General features: G+C 48.1%; 1 protein-coding gene across 2 annotated transcripts in view; it reads left to right on the top strand.

Moving 5' to 3' along the window:
* UBE3D (ubiquitin protein ligase E3D) overlaps positions 1 to 25,254 on the top strand; it is a 1,075,540-nt gene that overhangs the window by 321,076 nt on the left and 729,210 nt on the right. The gene's annotated exons all lie outside the window — the stretch shown is intronic.

The raw sequence follows: 25,254 nt of genomic DNA, 5'->3' as shown, positions 1-25,254 counted from the left end.
TTTTAACGGCTCCAATGATCGCTGGGGGGCATGGAAAGCCCAAGGGCCAGAGTCTTGTTCCAAACTCAGAGGGAAAAGAGCCGAACAGCAGAACTTCCGACTTAGCCTCGTTGCATTTCAGCTGTGCATTGGCCAACCACTGAAATACCGAGGACAGACACTGATGAGGTTTAACCACCGAGTCATCTGCTTTGCTCCAAGTAAACAGCAGTTGGGTATCGTCGGCGTAGGCCATCACTTTAGCCCCCAGGGACTCCGCCAGGAAAACCAGTGGAGTCACATAGATATTGAAAAGCAGAGGGCTAAGTGACGACCCCTGTGGTACCCCCGTGGTGACTTTCAGGGGAACCGAAGCGCACGGAGGGAGCCAGACCTGCTGCAGCCTACCCTCCAAAAAAGACCTGATCCAGAGCAACGCATTCCCAGACACTCCAATGTCCAAGAGGCGGTCGAGGAGCTTGGCGTGGGGCACCGTGTCGAACGCCGCCGAGAGATCCAGCAGTATAAGTGCCGCTCTCCCGCCGGTGTCCAGACACTCGCGAATCGACTCCGAGACCTCCAGCAGAGCGGATTCGGTACTGTAGGAGGCCCGGAATCCAGACTGCGCAGAATGAAGCACGCCAGCCACCTCAACATGGTTAGTCAGTTGAAACGTGACTGCCTTCTCACACACTTTGGCCAAACTAGGCAGGAGTGAAATAGGACGATAGTTCTCTGGGAGCAGAGGATCAAGGGAGGGCTTTTTAAGAAGTGGCAGAATTAGAGCATGTTTCCATGCCGAGGGAACAAGAGCTTCCCTAAGCGATTGGTTGACCAAATAGTTGACCTCGGGGTTGATGGTGTCTGCCAGACCGGAAAGTAATCTGGCGGCACACGGATCGTGCGGAGAGCCAGACTTGAGGGCTTTAAGGATTTTAAGAGAGTCGACTAACTCGATAGGACAAAAATCAGAGAAGCAGGAGAGTGGAGAGATCTTAGGCAGGGTGGAAACCAGCTCAGTGCTGGGCGACTTCATCAGAGGCCGAAATGTCTCCTGGATACTGATGATCTTGTCCTTGAAAAAAGAAGCCAGGGTGTTGCACCAGGTGTCCGATGTAGGGGCTACAGCTACCTGAGCACTCGGGGCAAGGAAAGACTGCACTATGGCAAAAATCTCCTTGGCGTTGTTATTGGCTCGTTCAATACGCATAGCGAAGTACAGGCCCTTGGCCTCCCCAATTGCTCTATAATAGTGTTTTTGCTCAGATCTAAGAAGCACTTTGTCGTGGAGCAGATAGCCACGGGAACGCCAGGCCCTTTCTGCAACTTTGCAGTTGTGCTTAAGACTCCGTAACAAAGGGGTAAACCAGGGTTTAGAAGGGGACTCTCTTCTCAGCCTGGGTTGGCCAGCCGCCGAGACTGAAGCAACAGCACCTGTGATCCACTCATTGAATTGGATAAGATTAGCCTCTAGAGCTGAGCCCAAAATGGGTCGAGACACAGCAAGCGCGAGGCTAAGCTGGGTGGAAACCATCTTCAATGAAAGAGGCGGGCGGTAACAGCTGGTTGGTCTCCAAGCTTCATGCAATGCCCAGGGGAAAAAAATGGGGAAATGATCTGACCATGACACAGGGCGCGGCTTCAAGACAGAAGTGGGGAAGTTAGTACAAATCATATCAAGAGTGTGACCACCCTGGTGAGTAGGGAATACGACCATTTGGGATAAGTTTGCAAGATGTAAAGAGTCAAGAAAAGCAACTGAATCTACCTCTTTACTGCAATCGAGGTGGATATTGACATCCCCAAGAAAAATATATTTCGAGAACCTCAAAGCTCGCTCAGCTAACGCTTCACGGCAAGTGCAGGGGAAAGAAGTTTTGTTTAGAGCCTGTATCATCCCACAGCAAATAATGTTTTTGAATGACACTGTGCAACAAACGTCTTGCCTTGGATTAGCCAAGATCAAAGACATGAACACACATTCTGTACCAACTCCTGCTAGTAATAGCACTACTCAGGGAGCGGTCACAGTAGACACAATACTACAAAACAACAGATCAGATCCTGATTGGAAAAAATGGTTGCTCTGGCCCACAGACACAAACATCTGTCAAGAAAGATTCCTGAATAGAATACAGGGCTTTACTATCCACAGGCCAGAGCCATGTTATGTTCAATGGCAGCATCCGGGGGTAGTAACATCATACAGTGTAGGAAAATTGTGCCTCGACTGGTTACAAAAATCTACACTCAAGGATGTGAAACAACACTTATCTTTACTTAAAGAAGACACAGACCTTAAGGATTTTTTGCTAGGACCAAGAGAACCGCGTCAAAAACTTTTCATATATGCTGGCATTTATGCTGCTTATAATGAAATATGGAAGGTTTCACAGGCAGAGGCCGCAGAAAGAATACGTGAGCTTGATCGTATTAACTTAGAGAAATCTCTCACTGTGGTCGATAATGGGTTAACAACTTTGTCATCCAGAATATATTCACTGGACAACATTGTATCCTCTACTATTGACATACTGGAACAAGATTTAGCCATGTTACAACAAGGCCAATCTCAGTTATGTTCTATTATGTTATTAGACTGGACGCTGAAATGCTTGCGTGCAGGCTATGTGCCTTGGCGTTTTATCAACACGTCGTCTCTGTTTTCAGAATACAATTTCACGGATAAACAGATCGAACTGGCACAAAGGGGAGCAAAGTATACAGTGCTGAGCATTGAAAAACTGGAAAAATTACCATTTACGGTAGCAGAAAAACCAGCTACAGAATGGCTTATCCATGGCAAAATAACTCTGCTTGTCACTACTTTTCATTTTCAGTATTGCCTCAAACAAATGCAAGCAGGCAAATATGAAAGGTTGGGTAAAGAATACATTAAGACATCCAGGGTTTTACCTTACAAATACAGATGTTGGAGTGGGGATCGTGAGGTGTTTCTAAGCGGTACACACTGTGAAAATGCACTGAGCGGATCTCTAATATGTCAGGACATTTCTTTACACGGGGCTTGTAATGGTTCTGTGGCAAACTTGTCCTGCCACCTGCAGGGTACACCAGCTGCTGTGATTAATCCAACGTTTGGCCAACTTTCTGTCGGGAGTTAGCTCATGTTGAATGTTCAAAGTTGCTGTGGCATTTTGCCAGGAATCCCATATCTGGTAACGGTTAGCTCCAGGGTTACTTGTTGTATGCAAGTATTGTTCACCCAAATAGATACAGTCAGGGAGTCGCCTCTGTGGCCTTCATTGAATGTTTCTTTTATACGTTTTGATACTTTAAGCAGAATGTAAGCCATGCTTTTGCAACAGAACGTGCCTTTGACATCGGCCAAAGAAACCTATGATCTACAAATTGCAAGGACTTCGGCTGAGATAGAGGCTCTAATTCGTACAAACTGCCATATACATTTCGTAGAAATGATGGGACGTATCTTAAACATGTCTGATACGAGCGGGATTGTACATGTATTTAAGACCATATGTTCAGGACTGTTAACACCTTTTCAGGCACTCTTCGGAATCATTCCAAACTTCGTGCATTCGATGTTTGGTGGTCTGCCATTAATTCTAGCACTCGTTGCTGGAATCCTGTTTCTATTCCTACTGCTACGCTATGGCAAGCCTATCCACCGGCGTCACTCCCAGCAACTTGGAGAAAGCTCTCCTAGAACTGAAGTGCTGTGAGTGCATAGTGCAACTTTTGAGCATACCTCGCCTACGGGAACTTAATACAACATGGTTTCTGTCATTTAGACCAATCTGGCAAGATTGCATCTCACCTGTTCTATGCTGCCTGCTTTGCGGTGAAGAATGCGTGCTAGACATCTGTCTAACACTCCCATCTGTCATGCCAGCGGATATCGATACTCTGCTGGACTGGATAATGGCCCATGCTCTGTGTTGTCCCCAGAGGCTACCAATCCTGATGACGGCATTCGTTGAAATCTCACAGACGCTTCCTGCTGTTGCTGAGGTACGAGATGGATCAACAGGCCCACAGGTAACAATGGACACGAACATTGCTGCGGCATCCAATGCTGAAGGCGATGCTTCACATCTCTGTGCAGTTAACCTTCTAAACGATGTGATCCAACTGTCACCGACATCGGTAGACGATCTTTTGTCTACAAGAGTTGATGATTTCATGTTTTCTCCAGACCCATACACTGACTTTGATTCGGCTCACAGTGTACCAGGAAAGCAATGAATTTGGCCTCCATATTTTCATAACAGAACAGAACTTGGAACTCTTCCTAAAATTGACTTTCTTTTCAAAATTTGAAAATACATGGCAAATCAATCTGCTTACTGTAGAACTATTCATATAGAACTGACTTCTTTGAATACTTTCAGGGACACATTGTCACCTTATTTACCACAATTTCATTTAGTACCATGTTATGAAATGGTTTTGATTTTTGAATACTTGTCGACCATTTCGTCATATGTATATATTTCTATTCATTCCTATTGCATTTATTTCCGATTTATGCTTAGAATGAAAAACTGCTTTAAAATGTACAGTACCTTTGCATTACATGTTTAGCAACAGTTTTAAAAAATATATATTTTAGTATGCTTTTGCAAATTGTTTTTAGCAACATGTGGTACTCAGTTTAATGTTTAGCATTTTATGTTTAGCATTTAGTATTATTGTTCATTCGAAAGTCGAGTGGGTGTTGTATTCCGCTTTAGGTGTCCGTATATAGGTTTTCATGATACATGTCCTTATATAGGCACAATTCGCGTTGCCCTTATATAGGCATAAGATCTCAGTCCTTATTTAGGCATTAGCCATGCTATTCAAATACAGGCATGGTCACCTACATCTGTCCACCCCAACGTCACAACGAGTTCTTAGAAACCAGACCCATAAGCTCTTGGGAGTTTCCCTAGCACAGGATTATTGATTTCTCCAAAAACTCATTTATTATGCATGAACCGCTATTCCTTAAGGGTACATTCCTGACGTCTTCCTCTGCCCGACTTTACGACAATGCTAACATTCCAAGGCACCTACCAGGTATAAATATACCTTCCCTTGCCCAAGCAAGTAGGAGGAGACCTCGACTTTAGAGGAGCTCGTGTTCCGGCCTGACGCATTGACAAGAGACACAGTTATCCCTGCTCGCAGAGAATCCAGCTTCCAGTGTTCTGACTCCCTTTGCGGGATGTTAGAGTTCGAGACCCCGAAAGAAATTCCCACCTCTCTCATTCTCAAGGTATGGAGTTGACAAGAACCTAGAGAGACTCTTGGCATAACAGACTTAGCATATCAGACTTGGAATACCATACTATAGAATACATCATTTTTACCTTGTACTACACTTAGGTTAGGTATACTGGGGTAGAACTAGTTAGAGAAGCATCTTATGAGTACTCGCATTTTTAGCTTATGTTATTTATGTATATGAATATATGTGTCATTGCTAAAAGATAATGCTAGCGCAGTATTATTTCTTTCTACTGCTTTCGCTGTACATAATATATCTTGCATTCTGTCTGACTATTGTAACAGCTCATATCTCTTACACGAGAAACAAGACTGTTCAATATATCCTTTTATTGAAATGCCCATCTATTCTTTCAGTGTACCTCTGAAGAAACTAAGCATGCACGATTAGCTGATTAGTGATGTCACTGACCATGTCATGAATTATGTAATATGTGATGTCATCAGCAGTGCATTGCGGGGGCGCGAGTTATAGGTAGCTAAACTAACTATAACAGCGGAATTTCTATGGTTTTATAAGAGTGAAATGTCCAATTAACTGTAACGTCCCTGAAACCTATGCTTTTTTTCGGTGAATTTCTAAGGTTTTTTAAATGCTAATTTCTAACTATAACGTGCTTGAAACGTATGGTTTTTTCAGTGAATTTCAATGGTTTTTTTAAACGAAAATTTCTAATTATAATGTGCCTCAATCCTATGTTTTTTTAAATTCATTTCTAAGGTTTTATAAATGCTAATTTCTAACTATAACATACCTATTAAGTCCCCTCGAATCCTAAATGTCCCTGGTGGCCAAGTAGCCCATCAGGTACCTCCAGTAAGTGCCACAGAGCTGCGTTGCAGTGAGGTGTTCCTAGGCCATGGCTCTTTTTACACCAAGCTGCAAACACGGCTTCTGGCGCACTGCTGCTCGGACGATGAAGTCCACTTGTGTCCTGAGGTCCTCAGGACTCAAGAGGACCTTATCGCCCCACCAGCACCAGCATTGCACCAGAAGCCGCTTTTGCAGAGTGGTGTAAAAAGGGGCGTGGCCTCGGAACACCTCTCTCCAATGTAACTCTGTGGCGCTTACTGGGGGTACCTGGTGGGCTAGTTGGCCCCCAGGGACCCTCAGGATTGAAGGGGAATTAATCCCCCAACTTAAAACGTGCCAGTGGGCACGTTTGCACAGTGGTGCAGGGAGGGGGAGGGGCCTGATGTGACAAGTATACAAACGCGCCCGTGGCATGTTTTAAGTTAGGGGATTAAGTCCCTGTGAATTCTGAGGGTGCCTGGGGGCCAACTAGCCCACCAGGTACCTCCAGTAAGTGCCACAGAGCTGCGTTGCAGAGAGGTGGTCTGAGGCCACGACCCTTTTTGCACATCTCTGCTACGCAACTCTGTGGTGCTTACTGGAGGTACCCTCAGGATTCAAGGGGTCTCAATCCCCCAACTTAAAAACACACCACGGGGCACCTTTGCATGCTTGTCACATCAGGCCCCGCCCCCTCCCTTCATCACTGTGCAAATGCGCCCCTTGGCGCATTTTAAGTTGGGGGATTAAGTCCCCTTGAGTCCTGAGGGTCCCTGGGGTCCAACAAGTCCACCAGGTACCTCCAGTAAGCGCCACAGTGCTGCGTTGCAGAGAGGTGTAAAAAGGGGCACAGTCTCTAACATTTCCTTTTTCAGTAAATCCCTGAGTGTCTTTTGTTGTGTGAAGAAATTTGTAGGCCCAACAAACAATATTTGCTGTTGCAATTTAATAGAAATGAGAGAGTGCAAATTCTAGCCGAAGTGCCCTCAATCTTTCCTTCGCATACGTCAAGGAAACCCATTTTGTTAACAGGTGTACATTGTATCGAATATGTCAGAGTATATATGTCAGAGTATATATTTCAAGGATGTGTTAAAAGTGTCTCCACCTGGAAGATATAGAAACACTGTTTAACTAATTTGCATAGATCAAAGCTTTGTTCCCCTTGTGTAAGAAGTGTTGATCATTATCAAGATGTCGGAAAAAAAACCTCAAAGTATGTTTAGAATTTCAAGTGTTGTTCCACCCAAGGACTAGGAATAGGGATGAAAATGATTTCTTCCCTTAAAGACAAATGTTTGGTGTTAGTGATGGTGACTTTGAAGTAATTTTTCTCCATATATTCATGTAGAGCCATCAAATTGTTTTGGAGTCCAATTGGGATGAGATCAAATAACAGCACATCATCTCCATAAAATAATACATGAAAATTAGGGACTGCACCTAAGCCAGGCAGAACCCACCACACTAGTCAGAGTAAGGGAGTTACATACCCAAGAAAACCCCTGCTCACCCCCTTGGTAGCTGGGCACGAGCAGTCAGGCTTATCCTAGAGGCAATGTGTAAAGCATTTGCGCAACACACACACACACACCTGTAATCTAACAAACGCACCACAAAAGAGACTCCACACAATATTATATAAATAAATCTCATGTATTGTATATAACACTTAGACCACAATCACATAAACCAAAAATCACTTTGCCAACTAGGCAATTGTCAACATCACAGTTAGGGCAATAAAGTAAAGACTTGTATGTTGCACATGTCAGAAAAACGCCACTGTACATAATATGCAGATCCTGAATTGATACTCTTTATCTTGTCATATCAAGACATAAAACGACAAAAATCATAATATCCGGGCATAAAATGCTGTTTATAACATGCTTATATCTTAATTGCTGGGAACCCTATGCAAGTCCTAGAAAAGTAAGGGAAAGCAACATATACCATAACATCCGGGTCAGACATGCAGCAGTTTGTTTATGAATCCACACAAATCATCACATGTCACCATAAACGGCACTGGTCACAGCACCCTTGTGCTTCTACTAGGCCTGTTATAGTAGCTAGTATACCATGTAGGGCGCAAAACTTCTGGGCACCTCCTACATGGAGGACAGTAATCACTGCTCTCTGACAGGTAGGCTGCCAGGCCACCTACAACAGTGAATAGGGTAGTTTAAGTGGAAATGCCCAAAGGGACCTCTGAGGATTCCTTCCTGTCTGGTTAGCTGAGGCCAATAAAACAAATGTCCCAAAGGTATGTGGCACACAGGGATGGAACACCCTCCCCCTGCAGGCTCCATGAAGAGGAGAGCACACACAAGATGCTGTCTGCTCTGATGACACTGCAACACTGCATTTTTATTTTTGTTTGCTTTTCCTACTTTGGGGAGTTTGATGAATCACAAAAACTAATGGCCCTAATGCACTGGGAATGTTCTCCAAGTGTCTGCTCTTTTTTATTTTTCCGTGTTCATGACTGACAGGGTTTTTTCTGGTGGTCCTGAGCAGGAAAAAAATTACTTTGGAACGTATGGTATGAATTCAACAGATAGTCTGGCCTCTGGTGACCGACTGCACAATATCATACGAGCCCCGGGTCAATGGTTTTCACCAACACAGGCAGTTGAGTGGTCGCATTGGCTGAAACATAGCAGTTTGGCAGACTCATGGTAGAGTAGGCAGCCAACGGTTGGCCAGGCTTACCAGCCTGTGATAGAGTACCCGGTTAGCCAATCTCTAAATAGGGTCATAGGTTTCTATAGAGCAAAAAAACTAAAATACATCCATGGGTACCACAGACTGATGTCCGCTGGAGATTTATAAACATTGAATAAATAGCGATCACCTTTATTCCCCTAGTTGATGCAGCTTTTTTCTAATCCAATCAAATTCAGGAAACATCATTGAATACCATCCATTGTGTTGTCCTCTCAAAGATCCTGGCCGCCAGTGTGCCAGTGGTCTTGTGAATTTAGTCACCTTAGTGAACAAATTTAGGCTGCATTGCTGCACTTGTGGCATCTTGTAATCAGGTGAGGTATTCCACACCTACAGTGAGCGTTGTCTGCTTGCTTCACACACAACATTGCTTTATGCAGTAGGTGCCCCATATGAAATACACACAGTTGGATGGGGGATTGATTGCAATAAGTCCAACCACTGGTAATAGGTCAGATTGGCACTCCAACCCATTGTTCTTTTGCTCACCATGCCACCTTGAACCTGCTTCAATGGGAAAAGTCCAGCCCGAACTGCTAAGCCAGGTCCTCCCTGAACCAGAACACAAGCAGGCCAGGACCGGTTTTGCCCTAGTTATGGGCTCATCAGCCAGGTACAGCTTGGTTCCAGGGACACAGTGAGCATGGGGCCCACGTCTGGGCATGGCCTGGCCACTTAGAGCGGTACAAGAAACACACAAAGGGTGATGGGAGGCTGCTTGCAATAAGTCTAGGCTTGGGGTAGCAACCCAACCTGTTATTTGGGTGACTCCTGTACCTGCTGGTCAGTGAGGTGCACATGGCAGCTGGCAGCACCTGGTTACATACCTGACGTGCTGGCACCGGGCGCACATGGGCATCTGGACGCACCCTTGGCATTGAGCTTGGAGTTTTCTTGCCTCTCTCCTGGAAAGTAATGCATTTTTGTCTCTGGTTTCTGGGCGATGGTCAAACTACACATATGGACTGGTTTAAATAGAAATATGACAAGTGTTGGTTCTCCTGTCCAGAGTATCGGTTTCCTACTGAGAAGTGTCGGCACTTTCCCATTAAACGGATTGTACCGGTGCTGCTCCTTTTAGATGTAGGAGATGTATGCTCCTAGTACCAGACAGTACCTGACCACTTAAATCACTGCATGTCACGTGCTGGTAATGTGATTAGTCGTTGTGAGCATTGGGCTGCAAAGTAGAAAAAAGCAGTATTTTATTAGATTTCTTTTTACATATAAACGTCTGGTTCTCACTGATGACGAAGGGTGGCTTGAAGGCGGGGTGTGTGCACCGGAAGCAGTAGTCCGTGCCCCTCGGGGTGAGGTGGTCTGAGGGATACAGGGCCATCTGGAGGAGAGACAGTGGGTGGAGAACCTGGGCAAGGCTGGGGTTAGGCAGGGGGCGAGCTTAGAGGTGCAGGGCAGTATGGCCTGGAGCCCTACCCGGCTTGTGGGAGGGGAGCTACCGATAACTTTTGCTCCGGGCTCACCTCTGGTTGTGGAGGGACGGCTATGCGTGTAGTTCTTCAGCACTGAACTGAAAGCTATCACAGACACGTATGTGACGAATAAACGCCAGAATAAATGTAAATAAATAGCGAGTGAAGAAACTCTGCGAGGATCCCAGAAGAGGTCCGGATGTTTGCTGCTGTCAATATGCCATCTGTGACTGTCTCCTCCGACAAATCGGAGTTCTCAACTTCCAGCACCACTTTGTGCATCGAGTCCAAAATAGAAGCGCGACGTGGTGAAGTGGAAACCGTATGTGCCACTTCACATACGAAGTGGCACATCCTCCTCTCCTTGACATCCTCTGAGAAGAGGTTAAGTGTTGAGGGGGGGGGGGGCAGGGCGCAGGGCCGGTAGCCATTGTCTAGGATGGAAATGTCAGCCTAGGGCAAAATCGGCGTGGGGGAGGACGAGACAAATGGAATTGTGTAAATATTAACAGGAGAGGTGACGAGGCGTGTTCTCTGGTTTCGCGAAAACTGCGGCTGCCTGTGGCGCTGAAGAGAAAATGTTATTCCATCACTAGTGGCTGCAAAGTGCCCTATAAGTGCCCCGGTCGCGCTCCCCTTGTCACTGTTTGGTGTGGAGGCTGGCACTGAACTGACGCCAGGTTATTAAACCCACCGTCCGGCTGATAATTTAGTCTGACGGGCTGGGGGTATCCTCCGGGCTCCAGCGCAGGCCGAGAGCACTCAATCCCCCTCAATCACCCACTATCGAGCCTGGCTAGCGCCTCTCACTGCCCTACGTTCCCAGGCGCGCCCTCTTCGCTGTCTCTTTGATTCTGTGTCAAATCTAAAATCAGATTACAGAGGATTCCCACACAAAGGCTGGGAGACTTGTCCATTGTCCGACGCCATTTGTATTTTATTGAGTGCGTGGGCCTCCAGGGCTGCGAGATTCCGAGGCCTGGAATTAATACACACTTGTCAAATGCTTTCTTTGTAGTTTAGCTCATTACCTTTGTCACATTGTTGATACATTTTTATATTTTAAATTCACATTCAATACACGTATTTTAATTAGTAGGTGTGTATGCTTGGGTTAATAACTAAGCGTCACAACAAACAAATGATGGACGGAATGCTGACAATGCATACATTCTCCCCCAGTCAAGAGATCTGGGTTAAATCCATCGTTCTTTTGCCCACTACACCACCCCAGTTTAGACATGGCCATATGCAAATCAGTCTTGACCCTGTGCCTCATGGGAACAGTCCAGCCCGAACTGCCAAGCCATGTCTTCCCTGGACCGGAATCAAGCATCCTAGGACCGGTTTCTGGCTATCAGCCGTCATCAGCCAGGATAGCTCGACTCCAGTGGCGTAGTGAGCACGGGTCCCACGTCTGGGAATACCCATCCCACTTAGGGCGAAAAGCGTTACAACAAACAAATGATGGACGGAATGCTGACAATGCATACATTCTCCCCCAGTCAAGAGATCTGGGTTAAATCCATCGTTCTTTTGCCCACTACACCACCCCAGTTTAGACATGGCCATATGCAAATCAGTCTTGACCCTGTGCCTCATGGGAACAGTCCAGCCCGAACTGCCAAGCCATGTCTTCCCTGGACCGGAATCAAGCATCCTAGGACCGGTTTCTGGCTATCAGCCGTCATCAGCCAGGATAGCTCGACTCCAGTGGCGTAGTGAGCACGGGTCCCACGTCTGGGAATACCCATCCCACTTAGGGCGAAAAGCGTTACAACAAACAAATGATGGACGGAATGCTGACAATGCATACATTCTCCCCCAGTCAAGAGATCTGGGTTAAATCCATCGTTCTTTTGCCCACTACACCACCCCAGTTTAGACATGGCCATATGCAAATCAGTCTTGACCCTGTGCCTCATGGGAACAGTCCAGCCCGAACTGCCAAGCCATGTCTTCCCTGGACCGGAATCAAGCATCCTAGGACCGGTTTCTGTCTATCAGCCGTCATCAGCCAGGATAGCTCGACTCCAGTGGCGTAGTGAGCACGGGTCCCACGTCTGGGAATACCCATCCCACTTAGGGCGAAAAGCGTTACAACAAACAAATGATGGACGGAATGCTGACAATGCATACATTCTCCCCCAGTCAAGAGATCTGGGTTAAATCCATCGTTCTTTTGCCCACTACACCACCCCAGTTTAGAAATGGCCATATGCAAATCAGTCTTGACCCTGTGCCTCATGGGAACAGTCCAGCCCGAACTGCCAAGCCATGTCTTCCCTGGACCGGAATCAAGCATCCTAGGACCGGTTTCTGGCTATCAGCCGTTATCAGCCAGGATAGCTCGACTCCAGTGGCGTAGTGAGCACGGGTCCCACGTCTGGGAATACCCATCCCACTTAGGGCGAAAAGCGTTACTACAAACAAATGATGGACGGAATGCTGACAATGCATACATTCTCCCCCAGTCAAGAGATCTGGGTTAAATCCATCGTTCTTTTGCCCACTACCCCACCCCAGTTTAGACATGGCCATATGCAAATCAGTCTTGACCCTGTGCCTCATGGGAACAGTCCAGCCCGAACTGCCAAGCCATGTCTTCCCTGGACCGGAATCAAGCATCCTAGGACCGGTTTCTGGCTATCAGCCGTCATCAGCCAGGATAGCTCGACTCCAGTGGCGTAGTGAGCACGGGTCCCACGTCTGGGAATACCCATCCCACTTAGGGCGAAAAGCGTTACAACAAACAAATGATGGACGGAATGCTGACAATGCATACATTCTCCCCCAGTCAAGAGATCTGGGTTAAATCCATCGTTCTTTTGCCCACTACACCACCCCAGTTTAGACATGGCCATATGCAAATCAGTCTTGACCCTGTGCCTCATGGGAACAGTCCAGCCCGAACTGCCAAGCCATGTCTTCCCTGGACCGGAATCAAGCATCCTAGGACCGGTTTCTGGCTATCAGCCGTCATCAGCCAGGATAGCTCGACTCCAGTGGCGTAGTGAGCACGGGTCCCACGTCTGGGAATACCCATCCCACTTAGGGCGAAAAGCGTTACAACAAACAAATGATGGACGGAATGCTGACAATGCATACATTCTTCCCCAGTCAAGAGATCTGGGTGAATTCCATCGTTCTTTTGCCCACTACACCACCCCAGTTTAGACATGGCCATATGCAAATCAGTCTTGACCCTGTGCCTCATGGGAACAGTCCAGCTCGAACTGCCAAGCCATGTCTTCCCTGGACCGGAATCAAGCATCCTAGGACCGGTTTCTGGCTATCAGCCGTCATCAGCCAGGATAGCTCGACTCCAGTGGCGTAGTGAGCACGGGTCCCACGTCTGGGAATACCCATCCCACTTAGGGCGAAAAGCGTTACAACAAACAAATGATGGACGGAATGCTGACAATGCATACATTCTCCCCCAGTCAAGAGATCTGGGTTAAATCCATCGTTCTTTTGCCCACTACACCACCCCAGTTTAGACATGGCCATATGCAAATCAGTCTTGACCCTGTGCCTCATGGGAACAGTCCAGCCCGAACTGCCAAGCCATGTCTTCCCTGGACCGGAATCAAGCATCCTAGGACCGGTTTCTGGCTATCAGCCGTCATCAGCCAGGATAGCTCGACTCCAGTGGCGTGGTGAGCACGGGTCCCACGTCTGGGAATACCCATCCCACTTAGGGCGAAAAGCGTTACAACAAACAAATGATGGACGGAATGCTGACAATGCATACATTCTTCCCCAGTCAAGAGATCTGGGTTAAATCCATCGTTCTTTTGCCCACTACACCACCCCAGTTTAGACATGGCCATATGCAAATCAGTCTTGACCCTGTGCCTCATGGGAACAGTCCAGCCCGAACTGCCAAGCCATGTCTTCCCTGGACCGGAATCAAGCATCCTAGGACCGGTTTCTGGCTATCAGCCGTCATCAGCCAGGATAGCTCGACTCCAGTGGCGTAGTGAGCATGGGTCCCAAGTCTGGGAATACCCATCCCACTTAGGGCGAAAAGCGTTACAACAAACAAATGATGGACGGAATGCTGACAATGCATACATTCTCCCCCAGTCAAGAGATCTGGGTTAAATCCATCGTTCTTTTGCCCACTACACCACCCCAGTTTAGACATGGCCATATGCAAATCAGTCTTGACCCTGTGCCTCATGGGAACAGTCCAGCCCGAACTGCCAAGCCATGTCTTCCCTGGACCGGAATCAAGCATCCTAGGACCGGTTTCTGGCTATCAGCCGTCATCAGCCAGGATAGCTTGACTTATTCTGCATTGTCAGCATTCCGTCTATCATTTGTTTGTTGTAACGCTTTTCGCCCTAAGTGGGATGGGTATGCCCAGACGTGGGTCCCGTGCTCACTACGCCACTGGAGTCAAGCTATCCTGGCTGATGACGGCTGATAGCCAGAAACCGGTCCTAGGATGCTTGATTCCGGTCCAGGGAAGACATGGCTTGGCAGTTCGGGCTGGACTGTTCCCATGAGGCACAGGGTCAAGACTGATTTGCATATGGCCATGTCTGAACTGGGGTGGTGTAGTGGGCAAAAGAACGATGGATTTAACCCAGATCTCTTGACTGGGGGAGAATGTCTGCATTGTCAGCATTCCGTCTATCATTTGTTTGTTGTAACGCTTTTCGCCTTAAGTGGGATGGGTATGCCCAGACGTGGGTCCCGTGCTCACTACGCCACTGGAGTCAAGCTATCCTGGCTGATGACGGCTGATAGCCAGAAACCGGTCCTAGGATGCTTGATTCCGGTCCAGGGAAGACATGGCTTGGCAGTTCGGGCTGGACTGTTCCCATGAGGCACAGGGTCAAGACTGATTTGCATATGGCCATGTCTGAACTGGGGTGGCGTAGTGGGCAAAAGAACGATGGATTTAACCCAGATCTCTTGACTGGGGGAGAATGTCTGCATTGTCAGCATTCCGTCTATCATTTGTTTGTTGTAACGCTTTTCGCCCTAAGTGAAATGGGTATGCCCAGACGTGGGTCCCGTGCTCACTACGCCACTGGAGTCAAGCTATCCTGGCTGATGACGGCTGATAGCCAGAAACCGGTCCTAGGATGCTTGATTCCGGTCCAGGGAAGACATGGCTTGGCAGTTCGGGCTGGACTGTTCCCATGAGGCACAGGGTCAAGACTGATTTGCATATGGCCATGTCTGAACTGGGGTGGCGTAGTGGGCAAAAGAACGATGGATTTAACCCTGATCTCTTGACTGGGGGAGAATGTCTGCATTGTCAGCATTCCGTCTATCATTTGTTTGTTGTAACGCTTTTCGCCCTAAATGGGATGGGTATGCCCAGACGTGGGTCCCGTGCTCACTACGCCACTGGAGTCAAGCTATCCTGGCTGATGACGGCTGATAGCCAGAAACCGGTCCTAGGATGCTTGATTCCGGTCCAGGGAAGACATGGCTTGGCAGTTCGGGCTGGACTGTTCCCATGAGGCACAGGGTCAAGACTGATTTGCATATGGCCATGTCTGAACTGGGGTGGCGTAGTGGGCAAAAGAACGATGGATTTAACCCAGATCTCTTGACTGGGGGAGAATGTCTGCATTGTCAGCATTCCGTCTATCATTTGTTTGTTGTAATGCTTTTCGCCCTAAGTGGGATGGGTATGCCCAGACGTGGGTCCCGTGCTCACTACGCCACTGGAGTCAAGCTATCCTGGCTGATGACGGCTGATAGCCAGAAACCGGTCCTAGGATGCTTGATTCCGGTCCAGGGAAGACATGGCTTGGCAGTTCGGGCTGGACTGTTCCCATGAGGCACAGGGTCAAGACTGATTTGCATATGGCCATGTCTGAACTGGGGTGGCGTAGTGGGCAAAAGAACGATGGATTTAACCCAGATCTCTTGACTGGGGGAGAATGTCTGCATTGTCAGCATTCCGTCTATCATTTGTTTGTTGTAACGCTTTTCGCCCTAAGTGGGATGGGTATGCCCAGACGTGGGTCCCGTGCTCACTACGCCACTGGAGTCAAGCTATCCTGGCTGATGACGGCTGATAGCCAGAAACCGGTCCTAGGATGCTTGATTCCGGTCCAGGGAAGACATGGCTTGGCAGTTCGGGCTGGACTGTTCCCATGAGGCACAGGGTCAAGACTGATTTGCATATGGCCATGTCTGAACTGGGGTGGCGTAGTGGGCAAAAGAACGATGGATTTAACCCAGATCTCTTGACTGGGGGAGAATGTCTGCATTGTCAGCATTCCGTCTCATTTGTTTGTTGTAACGCTTTTCGCCCTAAGTGGGATGGGTATGCCCAGACGTGGGTCCCGTGCTCACTACGCCACTGGAGTCAAGCTATCCTGGCTGATGACGGCTGATAGCCAGAAACCGGTCCTAGGATGCTTGATTCCGGTCCAGGGAAGACATGGCTTGGCAGTTCGGGCTGGACTGTTCCCATGAGGCACAGGGTCAAGACTGATTTGCATATGGCCATGTCTGATCTGGGGTGGTGTAGTGGGCAAAAGAACGATGGATTTAACCCAGATCTCTTGACTGGGGGAGAATGTCTGCATTGTCAGCATTCCGTCTATCATTTGTTTGTTGTAACGCTTTTCGCCTTAAGTGGGATGGGTATGCCCAGATGTGGGTCCCGTGCTCACTACGCCACTGGAGTCAAGCTATCCTGGCTTATGACGGCTGATAGCCAGAAACCGGTCCTAGGATGCTTGATTCCGGTCCAGGGAAGACATGGCTTGGCAGTTCGGGCTGGACTGTTCCCATGAGGCACTGGGTCAAGACTGATTTGCATATGGCCATGTCTGAACTGGGGTGGCGTAGTGGGCAAAAGAACGATGGATTTAACCCAGATCTCTTGACTGGGGGAGAATGTCTGCATTGTCAGCATTCCGTCTATCATTTGTTTGTTGTAACGCTGGGTTAATAACTAAAACATATATTTGAAAATACTGAAAACAAAATTCTCATCCCTATTTATATAAAGCAGTATTACAAGTGAACGTAATAATTCTCACTGCAGTGTTGTGGGAACTGATAATGTGTGTCTGTTTCGTTTAGTTTTGAGTCCAGTGCGCTTAAAATGGTTAATAGGTTATCCTGCCCTGTGTATGTACGTGCGTGACTACCACCAGCGCCTAGAAGTGAGATAATTCTCAACATGTGCTGAATAATAAAAAAATTAATAATCATAACTGTACATTCGTTATTATTTGTGTCACTGTTGTTTATTGATAATAATGTTTTGTTGATTCATCTTTGTCAGACATGGATTCAGAACTCAAGGACAAAGTATGGAGCCGGGCAGAGTCAAATGTATACACAGTGGTCCTAATGTGCAAAGGATTTCTCCCAGTCTAACTCAGATTTACATGTGGAAAAAGAGTGGGTTAGAAACGTGCGTGTGACGTCAAGTGTGTATAGAACGCACGCGTATTTTTTAGCTTTTTTTCACACGGGGCATTCCCGATGGAGGGGGGGGTATGCATTCTTCGCAGGTTTTGTCCGCCCTGCAGTCTCAGACCCTGAGGATCCCCCTTGCAGAAGAGAAGGAAGAGAGTCATTCCTCTCTAAGCATCCATCAGTCCACCACGCACTGAGTGCTGCTGGGGCCCACGCAGACTACTGAGGGTTCCATTAGAGAATTTAAAAAGGTCTTGTCGGTGCAGTTAAATATAATAAGGTCTTCTCGGTATGTTTGAAAAAAAACAGGCCTCGTGGGCACACTTGGACATAAGCAGGCCTTGTGGATACATTTGAACATAAGCAGGCCTTGTGTACGTCTGCAATGTTCTGTAAGGTCACGTGAGTCTTGCGAACTTGCTTCACAATAACTGTTCTCTTAATTGTGGCCTTGTACAGGGGCAGGGCTCAGTGGGGTGCCAGCCATGGCCATGCCCTGGCCCAACGAGCACGCGGGGTGAGAATGAGTGTAGTTCAAGAAGCCGTGTGGGGCGCATGCCCGCCTCGCTTCAGGCCGTTCCTCTCAGCAGCAGCAGTGCCTGTCTCAAGGATGCTACGGGTAGTTGCATCTACGCGTCCCCTGCTGCCCCCCGCTGTGACACCCGACAGTCACTGCGGATACCTCACACTTCCTCAGCGTTGGTAAAGGGTCCCATAGGCTCCGAGTAAATATCGGTCGTTTAAGGTAATTTTTGGAAGGGCCATTCCAGAAACCTGTGTTTATTTCAATTAATACCCACTTATTCAGTGCTTTAACCCCTTCGCTGCCAGGCCTTTTCCCCCTCCTGTGCCACGCCCTTTTTTGGCTATTGGGGTAGTGCGCGTTGAGGCCCCTGTAACTTTTTGACCACATAAGGTATCCACGCCAAATTTACGTCCTTTTCTTCCAACATCATGGGGATTCTAAAGGTACTCAGGGTTGGTGGATTCCCCTGGAGGGGTCACAGAAATGAGCCAAAATACAGCAAAATGTAGTTTTTTGGGGGGGAAATGGGAAAAACGGGCTGCAAATGAAAGCATCTGGGGTTTTCCCTGCAAATGTTATCAAAAAAAGGTTTGTGGGGCTGAAATCACAATTTTCCCAGCTTTTAGGGGATACCTGACTTTTGTCAGAAACCCAACATTTTTTACACAGTTTTGGCATTTTTCTGGGATAAAGCCTATTTTTGCTATTTTTTGTGCTTTCAACCTCCTTCCAGTTAATGGTAGAAATGGGTACAAAAGCAATAATGGATCCTGGAAAGCCATACATTTTAAAGAAGTAGACAAAATTGTGAATTCAGCTAGGGGTAATTTGTGTAGATCCATCAAGGACTAAATATAGTATGATTGAAAATTTGTTGAAAAAAAAGCCTTTTGTGTCAACGTTTTCACCTGTAACTTCTTCTAATTATGACAGCTCTTTGAAAGCAATATACCGTTACATCCGCTGGACATTACTGGTTGTGGGGATATATAGGACTTGTAGGTTCACCAAGAACCCGACGATCCCAGAGCGAAAAACTGAGCAGCAACTTGCAATGGTTTTTTATTTATTTATTATGTACCGGATATATAGTAATTATTCTGTAAAAATGTGTACATGGAAAAATCGGTGTGAAAGACACCTATGTATTTCTAAAATGGGAACAAAATATAGAGTTTAGAAACAGTAGATATTTGCACATTCCCGAAATTGGGAATACTCATACTAGCATGAGAATTATCAGTCATTTTTTAGAATGTCTTTCATTTGGAAGGCAGAAATGCATCGAAAGTCAATAGGTAATAACAGTTCCTTTACAAATCTGAATTACCCTAAGTCTCCAGATAAAAATGGTACCTCACTTGTAGGGGTAGGCGTAGTGCCCACAGCCAGAAATGGCTCAAAACCCAACGTGAACACACCACATTTTCACAATGCAACATTACCCTTTTTTAGCAAAGTGCCTTGCTGTAGTTTTTTAACCCTAGCTCTGCCGGCACCTAGGGAAACCTAGCAAACCTATACATTTTTGAAAACTAGACACCCAGGGAAATCCAGTATGGGGTGACTTGACTGCCTCCAACCAGGTTATGTTACCCAGAATCCCTTGCAAACCTAAAAAATTGCTCAAAAAAACACTTTTTCCCCACATTTCTCTGGTGGAAAGTTCTGGAATCTGCGTGGATCCACAAATTTCCACCCACCCCGCGTTCCCCAAAGTTTTCAGGTTTCGCGGCTCTCTTGCCTGCTGTTCTACGAACGTATGCTTGTGGAGCGACATCCTCACTTCCGGGTTGAGCGGGAGAGGTCTAGTCGTTCCGGAAGTCAGCGGAGTGTCACCAGCGCTTCCGGGGAAAACCGCTTATCAGCGGCGGCTTTTCTCCCGGCCGGCGCTTCGGATTAAAGACCTTGCCCTCGCTGCCTTCGAGACCCCGATCCTTGTGAAAGCTCAGTCTCCCGGAAGCAAACTTTGCCGTGCGTCGTCCCCCCTGCTAGTTCTCAGCAGGTCCGCGGCGCTGCCGCCCGTTGGAGCTTCGTTGCCACGCTGAAGCACCTGCAACCCTTGAAGTTGCGCTGTAGTACCTGCAACATTGAACTCGCGCTGAAGCGCCTGCGAACTAGAACTCGCGCTGAAGCGCCTTGCCACATTTCTACTGCGCTGAAGCGCCTTGCCACATTCTACTGTGCTGAAGCGCCTTGCCACATTTCTACTGCGCTGAAGGGCCTTGCCCCATTGAACTGGCGCTGAAGCGCCTGCCGATTTTGACACCACGCTGAAGCGCCTTGCCACATTTGAACCTGTGCTGAAGCGCTTCCTTCCTTTATTACCGTGCTGACGCACCTACAAACAACACTCCAGACCAGTTGCATCATTGTCGATCCGGAACTCTTGGTCAGCGTGGTGTGGATTGGTACCTCCCTATTTACCCTTATTTACATAGCACGGACGTGCTTCTATTCCTCTGCGAGATATCTCCACTTGTAACAGGTAACTCGTGGGGAACCTGACAGAATCCGAAGCCCACGATATCCATCTCGCCCAGACGGTATGAGCGACACCGAGGTTACCTTGCAAGACATAGCAGCTATGCTTGCAAACATTCAGGCCGAAAACCTTAGCCTACGGCACGATATGACGGCTTTACAAAGCCAAGTAGCCGCAGACAAAACCAATCCTTGGGGTACTGTCCCTTCTCCTAGAGTCAGACCAGAAGGGGTGTTACGACCTCCCATGTTTACCTATGAGGGCACCTCCTCTCAGGCCCAACCCGATAGCACTATACGGGTCATAACACCTCATCCCGTCCAATTAGCGCCACCTGAACGGTTCTATGGAGACAGTACCAAGTACAGTGTCTTTCTGCATCAATGCCATCTGCACTTCATGGCCAGAGCAACGGCCTTCCCGGGCGACGCTTCCAAAGTCGCATTCATTCTTTCGTATATGGGAGGCGATGCTGCACAATGGTCCATTCCACTAGTGGACAACGATGATCCCATGCTGTACAACCTGCCCGTATTCAAGGAATCCATGAGACGCATGTTTGCCCGCCACAAGTTTGTCCAAGCAGCAGACAACGAGCTGCTAAACCTGAAACAGGGCTACACGGACCTGCTCCACTACGTCACAACCTTCAGCAGACTGGTCATCGAAGCATGCTGGCCCGAAAGTAAAAAGGTGTCCATATTCTACAGAGGCCTGCGTGATGATATAAAGGACTTGATCTCTCAAATACCCGATCCACCAGAAGAAATCAGACCTTTTATAGACCTGGTAGTGAAGGTTAACTACCGGCTTCAAGAACGTAGAAGCGAGAGGACCAAAGGAAGCGACCCTCGATTCCTGTCTTTTAAAGAGAAGACCAAGGAGGAGCTTAAACCACCCGGCGAGGCGCCCGAACCAATGCAAATAGGCAGCATTCGTGGTCCTCTCACCAACGAGGAGCGAGAGAAAAGGAGGAGGGCTAATCAGTGTCTGTATTGCGGAAAAAACTGACACTTCGTAAGAGAATGCCCCGTAAAGCCACCTAGGACATGAGGAAGAAGACCGTTTGCACTGCCTGTGTCTAAGCCGGACAAGGTGGGAAACGGGGAAACCCAGTAGAGAACGGGGTCCGTCTACTGCGTTCCTCATCCTGCAAGTTGACGACCCCTGCCTCTTTCGGTGGCAACCGCCATATAGGACTGAGCGTAGTCCTACGAGCCGGGACAGGGCAAACCTGGCAGGTAACAGCCCTTCTGGATTCAGGGGCCACCGTCAACTTTATTGACACCCAGTTCAGTCAGAAGTTGGGAATACCCATGACACCAAAACCCAGACCTGAACTCGTGAAGGCGGTGGATGGGACTGACCTCACCTCCGGTCCTATACGATACCAAACGGAAAACCTGGGTATGACATTTGCAAACACCCATAAGGAGACCATCATATTTGATGTAATTGACGCACCCCAGTTCAAGGTCATCTTGGGCCTACCTTGGCTGGTACGTCATAACCCGTGTATAGACTGGGTGTCCCGAACCCTGATCTTGGATTCGTCCTATTGTAACGCATCCTGTTATACATCACCAGGAACACTGGCCATACATGGCCATTACCTAACAGTAACCGGAGTATGTGGAACCATGATGGACGATGTGCCTGAAGAGTACCAGGATCTGGCAACGGTGTTCGATAAAAAGGGCGCCAACACCCTACCTCCCCACCGCCCATTTGATTGTCGGATCGATCTGATTCCGGGATCCACGCTGCCATGCAGCAGGATCTACTCACTCACAGAAAAAGAAAACGAACATTTACGCTCCTATCTGGACGAATATCTCAGGAACGGGTTTATTCGTCATTCCAGGTCTCCTGTGTCATCTCCCCTTTTTTTTGTAGCGAAGAAAGAAGGGGATCTCAGGACATGCATTGACTTCAGGGCAATGAACGCTATAACCATTATAAACAGGTATCCCTTACCATTGATATCCAATCTACTAGATCAGGTGAAAAACGCCCCTATTTTTACCAAACTGGATCTACGAGGGGCCTACCATCTAGTCAGAGTCCGAAAGGGTGACGAATGGAAAACAGCGTTCCGAACCAAATACGGCCTCTATGAGTACCAGGTCATGCCTTTCGGACTCTGTAATGCCCCTGCGGCGTTCCAATATTTCATTGATGAAGCCTTGAGGGAGTATCTCGATATTTTCTGCATTGCATATATCGATGATATACTGATCTATTCACGAAATCAGACAGAGCACGTACACCATGTACGTACAATTCTCCAGCAATTGTAAAGACATGGATTATATGTCAAATTGGAGAAAAGCATCTTCCACACGAGGGCCGTGGAATTCCTAGGACACATAATTACTCCAGCAGGTATCCAAATGGACCACAAAAAGGTGGAAGCCGTCTTACAGTGGCCATCCCCCTTGTCAACGAAACACATACAGAGGTTTTTGGGTTTCGCCAACTACTATCGCCGCTTTGTCAACGGCTTCTCCAAGATAGTCATACCCATCACCCGCTTGCTGCGAAAAGGGGTTCCCTTCTGCTGGAATGACACAGCTAAGCACGCATTCCAGGAATTGAAACAAAGATTCACCACGGCGCCCATCTTGAGACATCCCGATCCTGACCAACCGTTTATTGTTGAGGCCGACGCATCACAAGAAGCACTGGGAGGTGTATTGTCGCAAAGGGACGTTAAGTCAGGAGTACTGCACCCAGTTGCATTCTATTCCAAAAAACTCACACCCGCAGAATGCAACTACACCGTCTCTGACCGAGAGTTGTTGGCCATCAAAATGGCTTTTGAGGAGTGGCGCCACTATCTGAAGGACGCCAAACATACGGTGATGATATACACGGACCCCCGTAATCTACAGTTCCTTCGCTCAGCTCGTGCCCTAACATCCAGACAGTTACGATGGACGCTGTTTTTTAATGAATACGACTTTCGTATTACATACAGGCCAGGGAAAGAAAACGCTAAAGCCGATGCACTGTCCCGCCTGGACGATTCCAATGCCTTTGTTGGTGCTTCTGAACCCGTGCATATCATTCCCGACCATTGTTTTCAGGGGGTTACATGGTCTCCCGCATTTCTCTCCAGCCTTCAGGACGATCTTGCACACCTGGCTCCTTCCATTGATGCACCTAAGTACCACAATGTTACAGCACAGAACGGATTCTGGTACAAGGATGATAAGTACGTCCTTCCCATGGCAAAACACCAACAACAAGCCTTGTCAATGTGCCATGATCATCCTCTATCCAACCACCCGGACTACCATAAAACCGTGGACCTTCTGCAAAGACATTTCTGGTGGCCAACGTTGGAAGAGGATACCAAGAATCATATTGCGCGCTGTGCCTTGTGTGCCCAGGGCAAGAACACGACCGGACCAGTAGTAGGTCTGCTACACCCCATCCCGGTTCCGCCTCATCCTTGGCATACCATCTCCATGGATTTCGTAGTAGAATTACCAGCTACCACCTCGGGATATACAAACATCCTTACCATAGTGGATCACCTCACAAAGATGGCTCATTTCGTCCCCCTGAAGAAGTTACCCTCGGCAGCCAAACTGGCAATTGTTTTTCTGCAGAACGTGGTTCGGTTACATGGCATACCGTCGGCGGTGATAACAGACCGTGGTGCGCAGTTCGTGTCTCGCTTTTGGACCAAGGTTTGCGCCGCCATGAACATAGATGTACGTTTGTCACCCGCATATCACCCACAGACTGACGGTCAAGCCGAGAGGACCAACTACACCATGGAGCAATATTTGCGTTGTCTGATTCTGGCCACCGATAAAGAATGGGGAGAGGTGCTCTGGCTAGTAGAATTTGCCTACAATAACAACAAGCATTCGGCCATCGGAATGTCTCCTTTCTTTTGCCTACAGGGTATACACCCTAAAATCATGCCATGGGAAGCACCGCATGCCAGTCCCTTACCCACGGTTCAGGCATACCACGCCAAACTCTGCACCCTCTGGCAACAGGCTCGTTTTGAATTGTCCAAAGCCAAGGAGTACTACAAGCAGCACGCGGATGTTGGCAGACGACCCGAGCCCGCCTACAAAAAAGGCGATAGGGTGTGGCTCTCCATCCGCCATCTCAATGTCCACGGAACCAAGAAACTGTTGCCCCGTTTCGTCGGCCCATATGAGATTGAGAAGGTGATCAACCGTGTGGCCATGAGGCTCTTGCTGCCTCCTCAGATGAAGATGCACCCCGTCTTCCATGTATCCCTTCTCCGCCCTGTCCACCCTGAGTGCGATGGTTCCTCCCCTCCGGCCCCAGTTCTGAGGAATAACCATCTTGAATACGAAGTCAGGGCGATTCTGGGGTCCCGCCGTACCAGGGGACGGCTCTTCTACCTGGTTGATTGGAAAGGTTATGGCCCGGAAGAGAGGTCCTGGGAGCCCTTGTCTCATGTCCGCCATGCTCCCCGGCTGGTCCGTGCCTTCCATGTCCAGAATCCTCTTAGCCCTCGCCCTGCGGCCCCTATGTGAATCTGTAGGGCCGGGTGGGGGGTCGTTTCTTGGTGGGGGGTGCTGTCAGGTTTTGCGGCTCTCTTGCCTGCTGTTCCACGAACGTATGCTTGTGGAGCGGCATCCTCACTTCCGGGTTG

The sequence above is a fragment of the Triturus cristatus genome, chromosome 6 (genome assembly GCF_964204655.1).
Source record: "Triturus cristatus chromosome 6, aTriCri1.1, whole genome shotgun sequence".
NCBI classification, from domain to species: Eukaryota; Metazoa; Chordata; class Amphibia; order Caudata; family Salamandridae; genus Triturus; species Triturus cristatus.
Note: the sequence above shows the minus strand (reverse complement) of the source record. Positions and strands in the feature narration are given on the sequence as shown.